The 12,637-nt window shown below is 33.5% G+C and overlaps 1 long non-coding RNA gene across 2 annotated transcripts; it reads left to right on the top strand.

Annotated features, from left to right (window-relative positions):
• Positions 1–2,096: 2,096 nt before the first annotated feature.
• On the top strand, positions 2,097–12,328 carry LOC134243514 (uncharacterized). 2 transcript variants are annotated; one of them, XR_009987052.1, is made up of 5 exons: positions 2,097–2,221; positions 8,372–8,556; positions 9,204–9,580; positions 10,729–10,827; positions 11,593–12,328. It is a non-coding gene; the product is annotated as an uncharacterized LOC134243514 (long non-coding RNA). The 2 variants fall into 2 exon arrangements; XR_009987051.1 differs by lacking the exon at positions 2,097–2,221 and adding an exon at positions 3,513–3,604.
• The last annotated feature ends 309 nt before the right edge of the window (positions 12,329–12,637 follow it).

Below are 12,637 nucleotides of genomic sequence, written 5' to 3'. Positions count from 1 at the left end.
CCAAGAAATTTTTCATTCAAATGGAGATACCACCACTTGAAAAATAATGAGGAGAAGTCAGATTATTACCCTAACCAAAATTTGAGATGTTTTGGGAGAAAATTGAAAAAGAGGCCACAATAGAAATTTGCTTTAATTGTAAGAAATATTCTTTTCAGGCATATGACTGCGGCAAGTCACAGTCAAACCAGCAGTAAACCTAAGGTCCCGCCCCCACCCAAGGCAGACACCCCCTACAAGATCCCGTATTTTGACTTTGATCAATCAGAAATTGTAGAGGGACCACCGGATGTAGATGAGGTAAGCTTTATTTTGTAATTATAACATTCGATCAGTGTTATATCTCAATCATATTTGGCCTTTAATGCTCATGCAGATGTAAAGATTAAACAAATCATTATCTATGGAAAATGGTTGTATCATTTTTAATGGGTTGATTATTTAATTTAGTCCTTGCAATGTTTAAAATAAATTCCGTGTTAGTGAATGAGAGAATGAAATACTAGAATATAATTTATGGAATTGTGAATAGTTGTTAAAATGTTTTGGAATGTTTGCTAAGTCAAGTGATATCAAAACAAAAGTAAAGGGGGAGGGTCCTTAAATCTAGAAGTAAAGTGTCAATTTCCTTTCAATCGCTTAATTATTTCATGATGACACCCATTTCTCTAACAGTTGTCGGAGGAAATCAGGCAGAAGGACGTGGTAGAGGAAATAATAGCCTCAGTCTGTAGCATACAGCGGTGCTAAATGTCCCGGGGACGAAAAACCCCAGAAAGAGGAGAGAAAGAAACACAGACAAGGAAAGTCCTACTCTCCAGACAAGTTAACAGACTCTGCTTCCACTAGAAAAACTGTCCAGTTTCAAGATATTCATGAGACTTCAGGTTAGAATGGAAATATTTTTCTGAGTTTCAGTTTCAGAAAACATTTTATTAATGTCTTGAAAATGTATCCTTTAAATATTACAAGGAAACTAGGATTTTAAGCAATTTATGAACAATTTAAGGGTAACTTGCAAAATGCAGGCAATTCGTGTTATCTCAGACCAAACTTAATGGGGTCAAGACAAAAACTTCAATATATGCCAGGACTCAAGCTATCAAGGTTGAAATACCTATCGAAAAATTTGTTGGGTATTTAACTCCTTTAACCTATCCATAGTACTGAGATATCCATGTTCAAGACTTAATTGTGATTTTATCCAGTAAAGTTTGACTTTGTAGAGTCAGAGTCTGAGGAGAGTGATTCTGAGGACTCGGGTGAGGAGCAGGACCACAGGAGGGACAGCTCTGAGACTGAGGAGTCTGAGGATGAGGACAGAACTCCTGGTGAGGAGTACGCCTACCCAGAGCAGGAGAAAAGGTAAACAGCGGCCTGTAATAGTTATACTCAATGTAAATTTACTTCCCCAAGGAAAGTTGTGCATGCCTTTTATATAAATACTGCAGTTACTGTGAAATCACTTTTTGAGTTGGGGGGGGGAGTAAAATTGGGCCTACAAATTCATAACCTTGATAAAATACTAAAAGTTTAATATTTATCTCAAAGACACCAAGAAAACCAATTTTTTCCTTTTCTATACATGATGAGCCAATATTATTCCTTTCATTTTAGATCAAGTTGTGTCCAAGTTAAGAGAGCCAAAATTTATTCCCCACCTTCCCATGACCTTAGATTGAAATTTGACCAGGAAGAAGAAAAAGACCGAATGGAATACCAGCGACCTTGGCCTGACCTTGAAAATCTGTTTGTGTGGCTCCCCCATACTGGGACCCTGTTTTATGTCAATATATGATTTCCTCCAACAGAACTTTGATCAGTACTGTGAAGTGGTGGACTGCTACAGATACGCAAGTCGTAAAATGGGGACATAAAAAACATTGGGGACTTGATTTAAGTCCCCAAACTTTTTTATCGTTGAAAACGAAAAATTGACATGTCTAAACCCTAAAAATATCAAAAAAATAATGTGTCCCAGTTACGGGGTTTTATCGGACACATGATTACACAGATATCGTGTTGATTGAAATCGCCATCTTCACTTACACATCTCTGACGTTACACACTTCTAGATTACGCATGCGCGTGTGTAAAAAAAGCGGAAGTCCAATTGTTTGAAGCGGGATACAATAAACATGTGGAAAAGAAGACACAGAGGAAAGCCTGGGCACAGAATCCTAGATTCTTTTGATAAGGATGATTTTTATGCTGGAAAACGGTATGTTATCTACTTCTTGGATAAAATATATGGTTCGAGGAAACTTGCATCAAAGTATTGAAGGGGGGGGGGGGGGGGCAGTGACGATTGCTGCATAGGCCTATCGGGTACCCAGTTGAAATGAAAAGACAGTTATTTATGCGATTTTCTTTCTTGAAATAGTACACAATTTATGCTATTCATTTCACAATGATTTAAAATTCATCAAATGAAAGGTATATTAATCGAATGTGTTTTGTATTTCATGTCAACATGAAATGACCTTTACTAAGTTTTAACTGAACTAAATCCAGTCCACTTTAATTAGAGAAAATGGAAATGTAGTTTGTATGTGTGAGTTTTTTTGAGCCAATTGTGGGATCGGGTTGTACCACCCCCCCCCCCCCCCCCCCCCCCCCCTTCTTGAGATCTGCAACTTATTGTTTTTAAAGCAAAACCTAAGATTGGGTTGTACCAAACACCTCAACAACCCACCCCCTTTTTCTTGAGCTCAGCAACCTATTTCTGGTGTTGTTTTCTTTTCATTTTTTAAAGCAAAAAGTGAGATCGGATTGTACCCCCCCCCCCCCCCCTTTTACTTGAGAGAGAACATATACAGTGTAGTTATCAATTCAACATATATATTTTACTTGTCCTATAATATATAGACATTACTTAATACAATAATAGCCTATCTCAATTTTACTCATAATGCACTTATTATCTACTGCTAAAGAGCAAATAATTGAATATTAAGTGTATATTGTTTTCATGTTGTTTATATTAAAGAAACTTGGGCTGAAGCATCTTTTAATTTAAAAAGCTACCACATTAAATTACTTATATGACAGTACAATTCATTAAGTGACAATTATATTTTCCACATTTTTCTTAATTATTATCATTTTACAGCATTCTTTTAAATAAAATCACATTTGATCTCTCTAAGGGCCTGTACAGGTTATGGGCATTGGAATAAAAATGCTCAGAAAGGAAATATGGATAAAAATGTACGTCTTGAAAAAATTTTATTAGTGAATTTTTTTTTCATATAATTATTATCCTTAAACATGTTAAAAGATATAGAATTAAACTAGAATATAAAAATCATGCAAACTTGTGTTTATTAGATTTTTTTAATCAGGTCATTATATCCTAAAGCAGGACATTATACCCCTGGCCCTGTCGTTTTTATTATGTCCAATAAAAATTTTATATATTTTATTTTGCATTTTGGCACGATTCTCATAGAAGATAACAATATTTATTATTTCCAATAAAAATGATATTGTGTATGCACCAAAATTGACAAAAAACTATTTATTATAATCAGTCAGGACATTGTACTATAAGGGCATTATACACTTCCGGTGTAAACAGCTTACTCAGGAACTGAGGAAGCAGGTAAGGCATGGTTTGGACTGAAAAAAAACCCACGTCCTTGTTTGATTCCTTGAAACGATTGTGGAATTATGTTCTGGAGACTTGAAGTCTGTACAAAGACACACTACTTCAAAGTAGTTTCATGTCGACCGCTTTATACCTGTTAGACAGAATCATGGATAAGCCTTTCCGAATTCCCTCTGTTTAATTCTCCTTTCACTGTTAGTGTGTTTGTTTATATACAAACAGCTTTGAAATTGAATTTTTACGAGATCATTATAATTTTATATCATATGATATGATCTTTTTTAAAGCAGGGTGCAATGTATTCAATTTTTGTATCCTTTCTATCAGAAAAGTCATAGGCTATAATAAGAATCATTTGACTTGTTTAATGTATTGTGGTAGTTTATTTATGTATTCTTAAATTATTTCATTTCAATCCAGATGTAAATTATCTTGCTTATATTTGGAAACACCCATTTTTATGCGACCATCAGATCGGGGAGGAAGACGACTGGCTTAATTCTCTATAGCTACACTCTTCACATACTAGAATCATCTTTTTCAACTTGTCCATCTGTTTATATTCAATATTGCTTTTATAGTTTATATTTTGGTTAGACTAATCACTATATTTTGGTAGGGGGTAAATTATGTACATTGTACGTACATTATAGCAGTTTTCTGTAAGACTTGTAATAAATTTGTAAAGTTGGAATACCAATATTGACCTCATATAGAACAACACCTACATGTAGTATCGCGAGTACCTCACAGATATAAATTCTTACTACCGCTCTTTTGCAAGGGAGTAGAGAAGGCTCTAAATCTCACAATTTAGATTTCTGGGGTATAACAATGCTTACACTAGTGACAATCAATAAATATAATTATGATTCAAACAATCATGCCGAAAGTACAGTGAATTGCCAAGGATTGAACTCTAAATAGTACAAATGTAGCTAGATTATCAAATAAGGAAAGTTAAAGTATTTATGAAGTAATGATGTTCAATGAGAATTTAATGAGAAAAGTCCGCTCTAAAGAGAAAAGTAATTGTTAAAAATGTAACATATGAGGATAAGCTCCTCTCTCAGATTTATTAGGCTGGTTCAGCATATGTTTAGCAAGATATTTCACTAGGATTTCTTTCTTACTGTCTGCAGGATTATTTTTGCACCATTTAATTTTTGCCCTTTCACACTTGCAAACAATTTTGCCCATTCATAGTTTTATTACAGAAATTATATGTATTGTTTCATTTTGCCCTGTTTTAAATTTGCCCAAAAGGGGCGAAAATAAAATGGGAGCGAAAATTTTCCTGTATACAGTATTTGTCCTTGTAAATTTCATATTTTGATCTGATGATTCCCACCTGTCAACGAGACGTGATACAGCTCTTCAGATCAAGTTACTGTTATAATGACATGTTTATTATATACCCCGTTACAACTAGTAAATAAATGTATATTTAAGAAATATGCAAGAGAAGAATTATGTCAATTATGTAACATTAATCCATTACATGGAAGTTTTTGATATGCAAGAACAATAACGTTATGTTTCTGCATACTAAGTCTTCAGTTGCCGAGAGTAGTGGAATGGATTCAGAAAACCACAGTGTGGTGATCTGCAAAGTTTGAATGTCACCTGATTGCGTAAAATCAACATTAAAATTAGGCTTGAGTATCACAAGCTTCCTAACGATACGATACATAACATGATATGGTCATGTGATACAACACGTATTGTGATACACTAGGTGTCATTAACAGTTAAATTAACTGATATGCTTATATTCTTGCTCACTAACCCCCAGTTATAGAAAATATAAAAAATATCTTACCTAACCAAAGTTATTTATAGGCCAACTTATAGTCTTAACATTGTATTTTTTTATACTACCTTGTTTTCAGTCATTTTTGTAGCTTTAAAAGTTCTCAGTTTGCATTAAAAGTTCTCAGTTTGCATGTAAAATTTTTTAATAAGACAATGAAAATTAACTTGTACTGTATCACGATACATACATGACGATACGATATACATATCGTGAGGCCTTGCGATCAATACAATCGATGTATCGCTGTATTGTTACACCTCTAATTAAAACTGAGTGTTACACTGTTGGGTATATCTATAATGCAACCTACATTAAGTACATACAACAACACATGATATCAGAGTCTAGACACACCTAATGTCACATGACATTTGACAAGCCCATCTTATTAAAAAAATAATAAATCAGTATCTGAGCTCATCCTAATGGTTGCATCGTCAACATATTACGAATTAATAGGATGATTTTCTCCTATAGTTTGGACTTTCAGTAGCATATGGCATTCTCGGCGCTGCGTAATGGTGAATACTAGTAGATTCTTATTGGTTAAGAAATTATAACATCAAGAACTTAAAATTATTGTTGACAACGATGAGGCGACTTATGCCTCACCTCTGTGCCGTGTGAGAACATTTGATTGGCAATTTACTACGCCAGTTGACATTTGGCCGCATTTCTATCATATGTATATTTCAACAGTGAAGGGAAGCAGTGTAAATTTCAGAAGCAAATTAGGTAACATCGAGAATGCCACACCTTACTGAAAGTCCAAACTAATCGTATAATGGTCCTATTTCTCAGGTATTTTGATTGTATGATATCCAACATTTTAGAAATCACAAAATTCTATACTAATATTAACATTACATTTGGCGTGCATTCTTTTTAGCACTTTGGGGGGAAAGAAACTTCCGCTAAGTCAAGTACAGTATGCTGAATGTCTTGCACATATGTTCATAATTAAGAACTTTATGAAATGCACTAAATCAAATCTATACGCTAACTTGCTCAAAAGTCAAATATTATATTTTTATTACACACTTAGTGATAAATACAGGTTTTTTGCATATTGCAATATGGCTGCATGATGTCACAATAGCTGTATCAGCCCTGCAGGGCTGATATGGATTTGCGGGGCTGATAACCTATATCAGCCCTGCATATCCATATCAGACCTGCAGGGCTGATACGGCTATTGTGACATTAATATCACACCCTTAATAAATTTAATTAAACCACAAAAACAGTACTTGTGATCATACACAATTTTTGGTGGGTTCATATTCTTGTAATTTTAACTTTTTGAAAATAAAGATTCTTTAATCTTAATTTACAAATACATGTAATAGATTATTTTCAAATTACAGATTGAGTGCATTGAAATAGAAGTAGAAACTAACCCAAATCGTATGAGACAATAAACCATGTACATATAGTATGTTAGTTTACTGAGGCCGAAGGCGATTCAAAAGTCAGCCAATTTATTCATTGTTATTAAATGTTATTGAATTTCCAAATGTTTGACACGTTTGTTCTTGTCTCCAACAAATGTATACACTCGTGATTTAAAGCATAGGGTAATAACACATTATGATAAGTGTTGGCAAATCGGACGATTTTTATTAAGCGGTTACTCGTTTCATCTTCCGATCGAGTACCCGGTTACTCGGATGATTTTTGGTAAAAGCATCAATATCTATTATTTATCTTTTTCTATACTTATCGGTATAGTAATCTGCAAATATACTGTATATGGACATAATATTTACAACACATATGATATCATCAAAGATTTACTGTTTTAAAATAAAGAAAATAAGGAAGTCGACACACGGAGAAGACAAATAAATATGTCATTGTCAATCACCATTTTACACTTTCCTTTTCAGCCCCCGAAATATGTCGCAATCAAAATTGATCATATCTTCGTGAGTTTAGCCCCCCCCCAGAATAATTATTTACATACTCCATAATTAATAGTCAGTATGTGGAGTTTCCAGTAAATCGCTGGTTTCCGAATATTTTAAGATTAGGTGATTTAACAGATTTTGAATCAGCTGTTCTTCTGGTAAACTCCAAGCTTATTATGTCTGCGACGGCATCTTGTTAAATTATCAAATGAGGTAATTATAACTCAGGTCTTCAAAAGATATATACCCCAGGCGATCAAAGCTATCAATTATATAAACTGTGAAAACTAATCAAAACAGTTTGATCCACTACAACCATGCACTAGATCAAGTCTAATGGTATCTAAAATTAGGGAAATGTGTAATTTAGTATACCGGTACATTTATAAATTATTAAACATTTATTTCTATGCCTTTACTATGGAGAATTCATTTTATCCAAGCAACCGAATAGCAGTTTTACTAACCGATACTCACATCGTTCGACAGTTAACCAGTTAACTGGGTACTCGTTGCCAACACTTAGATTTATGAATGTAATTTATCAGCTACTATCATATTTTAAAAGTGGAAAAAATATTATTAAACAATAGATACTCAACTATTTACTAAGAAAGTAGTTTAGTGCATTGGTATCTAGCATGGTAACATTTGCAATGACACATGTTTTAAAACGCCCAATTTGATTGGTCAAAAAATGTTAGCAAATCTATGGTTGGTCAACATGGTCAAGAGGGAAAACCCAAAAACCTCCTAGAACTTTAATTTGAAGTGAACTCACTCTGAGGTACACCCCAAAAATGCCCAAGGAAAAGGTGTCTAGTCCAACCAGAGAGCACCCTAATCCCTGATCATTTAATTTCTATGCTTCTTGTATAGGAATGGGAACTCAATAGTATTACAAACTTTTACTTTGAGAATAAAATTGATAAATTTCTGTATAAAAATGCTTTTACAACATGTATTTAAGATTTGTTCCTACTTTTAAAAAAATTCCAATACATTCTGAATTTAATTTATAATTTTTTTTGTTAGAATGTTCAAGGCAACCAGAAGCTTGAGTCCATCCTGAACATAGAGACAACACAGATATTAGCCAAGCTAGATATTGCTAGAGGATTAGTCAATGCAATTCAGCAAGGACTAGTGATGGATATGTTCCAGGTTCCACAGCTAGGAGAATGTCAGGAAGAAAAGCCTCATCATTAAAAGTGTTACAGGTGAATTATTTAGGAATTTAAAAAAATAAATAGGATAGATAAAGATTCACCAGGGAATGAATTTTTTGTTGGTTCATGATCACATCTATTGAGAAGCCAAAGGCAAAAGTATTGCATGCAGTAAATATTGTTTGGATGTAATCACACTTATATCATTGTATATAAATAACCTTTATCCGTATTGATAAATATTTTGAATTTATTTCAGATAATATAAATCTAAATTCATTACTTTGTCAAATTATATTTTCGTTTCCAATGTCTTTGTTCAAGAGACAATTACAAATAGTCAAATGAATGCACTTTATTTCTCCATCAATATACTGGTTCATTGATAGGCGCTGCTAAAAAAAAATCACGTGCAGGGCGGAACAAATATAGAGACAAGAAGCAGGGCTTGTAGCATGTTTATTGGCGGAATCAATTCTTTGTAAATATAAAAAGAATAACTGTCATTTTCAATTTCATGACAATGATCAATCTATCTGCTTGCATGATAACTTTATGCATAAATGCCTTCTGCATTTATGCAAATTATCACGCCAACCAATTGATTGATCACATCATGAAATCGAAAAATAAGACAGTTATTCCTTAAATAACATTTTTATTCATTTATTTGATACATGTTGTATGAATTTTGCCAGCATCTTCAGATGGTGAAATGTCAAGCAAAAAGTGCATTCCAAGCCCTCAAGAAGTTGTGTCAAGCCCTAGTCGTGAAGGCATTCCAGATCTAAAGAGTAGAAATGGACCTATATGTATGGTTTTATTGATGAAAATATGCCATGCCCCAGTGACAAAGGTGAACCAGTTTCTAAAAATGGAGATGAAGCTTGACCCTGGAAAGAAAGCATGTCTGTCTCTAATGATAGAGATGTGACTTTATCCAGGGACTGAGATCTGCCAGTTCTAAATGAAGGAGATTTGCCAGGTGCTGATATTACTGATATCCTACATGTGGGTCCCATCTGCTCAAGGTTCCAATAGTGAAAAATCTTGGTTAGGAATGAAGTGTCATCAGGTATTGCTTCTATCAAGAATCTTCTTTCTTTAGAATTAATAAGATTAAAGCTTAAATTATTAGGGCCCGCAAGGATTTGCGGGTGCCCTGTAGTAATCACTCTGTCTGTCCGTCTGTCTTCTTCTGTCCACAAATTTTCTGTTTTTTCCTAATAACTTTTTTTATGGTAGCCCAATTAAGTTCACATAGGAAAATTTTTTAAAAATCTTCTTCTCAAGAACCACTGGGCTGGGAAAGATGAAACTCATGTGAAATTATCCTCAGGTAGTGTCGATTCAAGTTTGTTCAAATCATGACCCCCGGGATAGGGTGGGGCCAAAAATGGCCGATCAAAGTTATATATAGGAATATATAGGTAAAATATTTAAAAATTTCTTTTCAAGAACCACGGGGCCAGGAAAGATGAAACTCGTATGAAATCATCCTCAGGTAGTGTCGATTCAAGTTTGTTTAAATTATGACCCCGGGGGTAGGGTAGGGCCAAAATGGCTGATCAAAGTTTTACATAGGACTAGATAGGGAAATCTTTCAAAGTCGTCTTCTCAAGTACTTCAAAGCCATGATTAGTGATATTTATGTTGAAACATCCTTAGGTAGTGTAGAATTAAATTTGTTCAAACCATTATAACGCCTAAGGATAGGGTTGGGCCACAATGGTGAATCAAAGTTTTACATAGAAAAATAAAGAAATAAATCCCAAGAATAGAAAAGCTATGTTTAGTCATATTGACATGTAAGCATCCTCATGTATTAAGGATTTAAATTTATTCAAATCATGGCCCTTTGGGGCAAGAAGGGAAACAATGGGGAATCAAATTCAAATTATTATGAAGTTATATATAGGAAGAAAATGTTTTTAAAAAATCTTTTTATCAAGAACAGTAAAGTCATATGCTGTGTTTATATGAAGGCATTGTCAAGTAGTATTAATTCAAGCCCCCCTCCCCACTTTTCAGTAAACTTTTCCTGATCTGATTTGTGCTTTTTCCTAGCCGATTTGCTCAGGTGAGCGATGTTGCCCCTGGGCCTCTTGTTTGAATTACTGGGATCAAAGCTGTTGATTATTGCTCAAAAGTTTATCATATACTTACACATTTTATTCTGGTTGAAATGTTTGTAATTTTACAATTAAGTTGCAATTTTTTCAGAGGCACTAAAGGAAACTGATGGCATTGTTTTTGAGAATAAGAGTGAGGAGGAGATAGATGACAGTCAAGACAATCAGGATGTCCATATTGTCACTCCAGGTACTGTATACACACTGCATTACCCATTTTAAGCAATAAGTTTCTTAACTTGAAATTATATGCAGAAACCCAGCATGGCCAGCCAGTCTACATGCATGGAAAATTTTCTAAAGACTTGATATTGAGTATTACCAGTAGAGCTTCAGTCTAAAATGCAAACAGGTGGTTCTATTCAAGGATAGCCAGAGTATAGTTCAGACAGAAGTTATTTGCATTGATTGAACTACTGTAGATCACTAAATTTTTGCGACACCTTATTTTCGCGAGAAAGTCATTGACTCTTGATTAGCGAGACAAAATTTTCGCGAATTGTGGTTATTGCTCTATATAATCTTAAGGAATACTATTATACGCGAGAATTAAATTTTCGCGAGCACACTGTCTCGCGTAAGTACACGAAAATAAAGTTCTCGCGAATAAAAAGTGATTTACAGTATACCAATTTCAGTCATAACATTTCACAAATATGTCTTCTGAATGTAGATGGAGGAGCTAGCTGAGATTAAATTCCTAATCAACAAAATATTTTACTGGATGTGAATTTATATAGCAAAGCTTTCAAGTACACAGACCATACAAATAAAGAAAGTACCTATGTATCACAAATATACTTATTGGCTAGTAAACAATCATTCTCCTGCCAGATTATATTTCAGATGAAAAAAATTGCTTTAACTCTTATAGCTATTTTTATTATTATTATTTTTTTTTGTACAGACCATACCACCAACCAAGGAAAATTATATTTTGAAAATATCATTTTAGGGAAGAAGAAGTCATTTCTGATCCTAGATCTACTTTGGAAGATTCTACATGCAAGTGACAAGAGATACAAAAAAATCCCAAGGACATCACGAGAAATGAATTTAATCAACAGACATTGCGGAAAAAATTTTATAAAAAATTGTAATAGGACCTTAGAGAAGTGTAAAACACCAAGGATATAATCTTGTTAAAAAACAGAGAAAATCAATATTAACATTCTACTTTCAATTGATATGCTTTGAGAAATATGATAAACACTGTGTTTTAAAGCCACAGTAATGGAGGACATTGAATTCTTTGCAGCAGTTTTATCATTAGGCCATTTCAATTTTTTTCTGTTTTTAGTGTCTGTGGATGGATTGGTTTTGAGGTCATGCAATCAAGAACAAACACAAAATGAAATTGACAAATACAAATCTTTGACAAGCAATTTACTCTTCTGGGATCAGCATCTCTCTTTTTTGAAAGTGATGTGCTCAAGTTTTTTTTTTTTTTTTTTTTTTTTTTTTGTTTCATTAAACTAGTAGTAGTAGTAGTTTAATTTAGCTATAATATGAGGAAAATTCTCAAAGAACTTTGCGTAAAATGTTGTTTTTTCCCCTTTTGTTTTGTAATTTTTTTTTGGAAGGAAAGAAATGTTTTGAAATTTAGGTTGGATGCTAAACAAAGAAAAAAACTTGGAATGGCCTCATATAACCTACATGGACTAAACTGGCATAAATGAAGAGTGCTTAAGAAGCTGTATGATGTATGTAGGAAATGATTTTGAAGTATTAAATATTTTATGCAAAAGGAAATTTTCTCAATTTAGTTAATTTTTGCAAAAAAAATATTGCTGTACTTTTCTTATGTGAATTGAATATAAAGAGTTGGGTTTGATGCATAAATAGTCCTGTTCTTATACTAGTTCTTTGAGAATCACCCCCTGTCCCATTTCTAACATCAAAATAAAGTATGGAGTATTTCTCATTTCCTTTAACAAAGATTTTTTATAGAGTCCTGAGATTGGAAGTTAAACAAGATTTCAAATTTCTTGAAATATTAA

The sequence above is a fragment of the Saccostrea cucullata genome, unplaced genomic scaffold (genome assembly GCF_032062105.1).
Source record: "Saccostrea cucullata isolate Sc308-1 unplaced genomic scaffold, CSIRO_AGI_Scuc_v1 ctg3522, whole genome shotgun sequence".
NCBI classification, from domain to species: Eukaryota; Metazoa; Mollusca; class Bivalvia; order Ostreida; family Ostreidae; genus Saccostrea; species Saccostrea cuccullata.
Note: the sequence above shows the minus strand (reverse complement) of the source record. Positions and strands in the feature narration are given on the sequence as shown.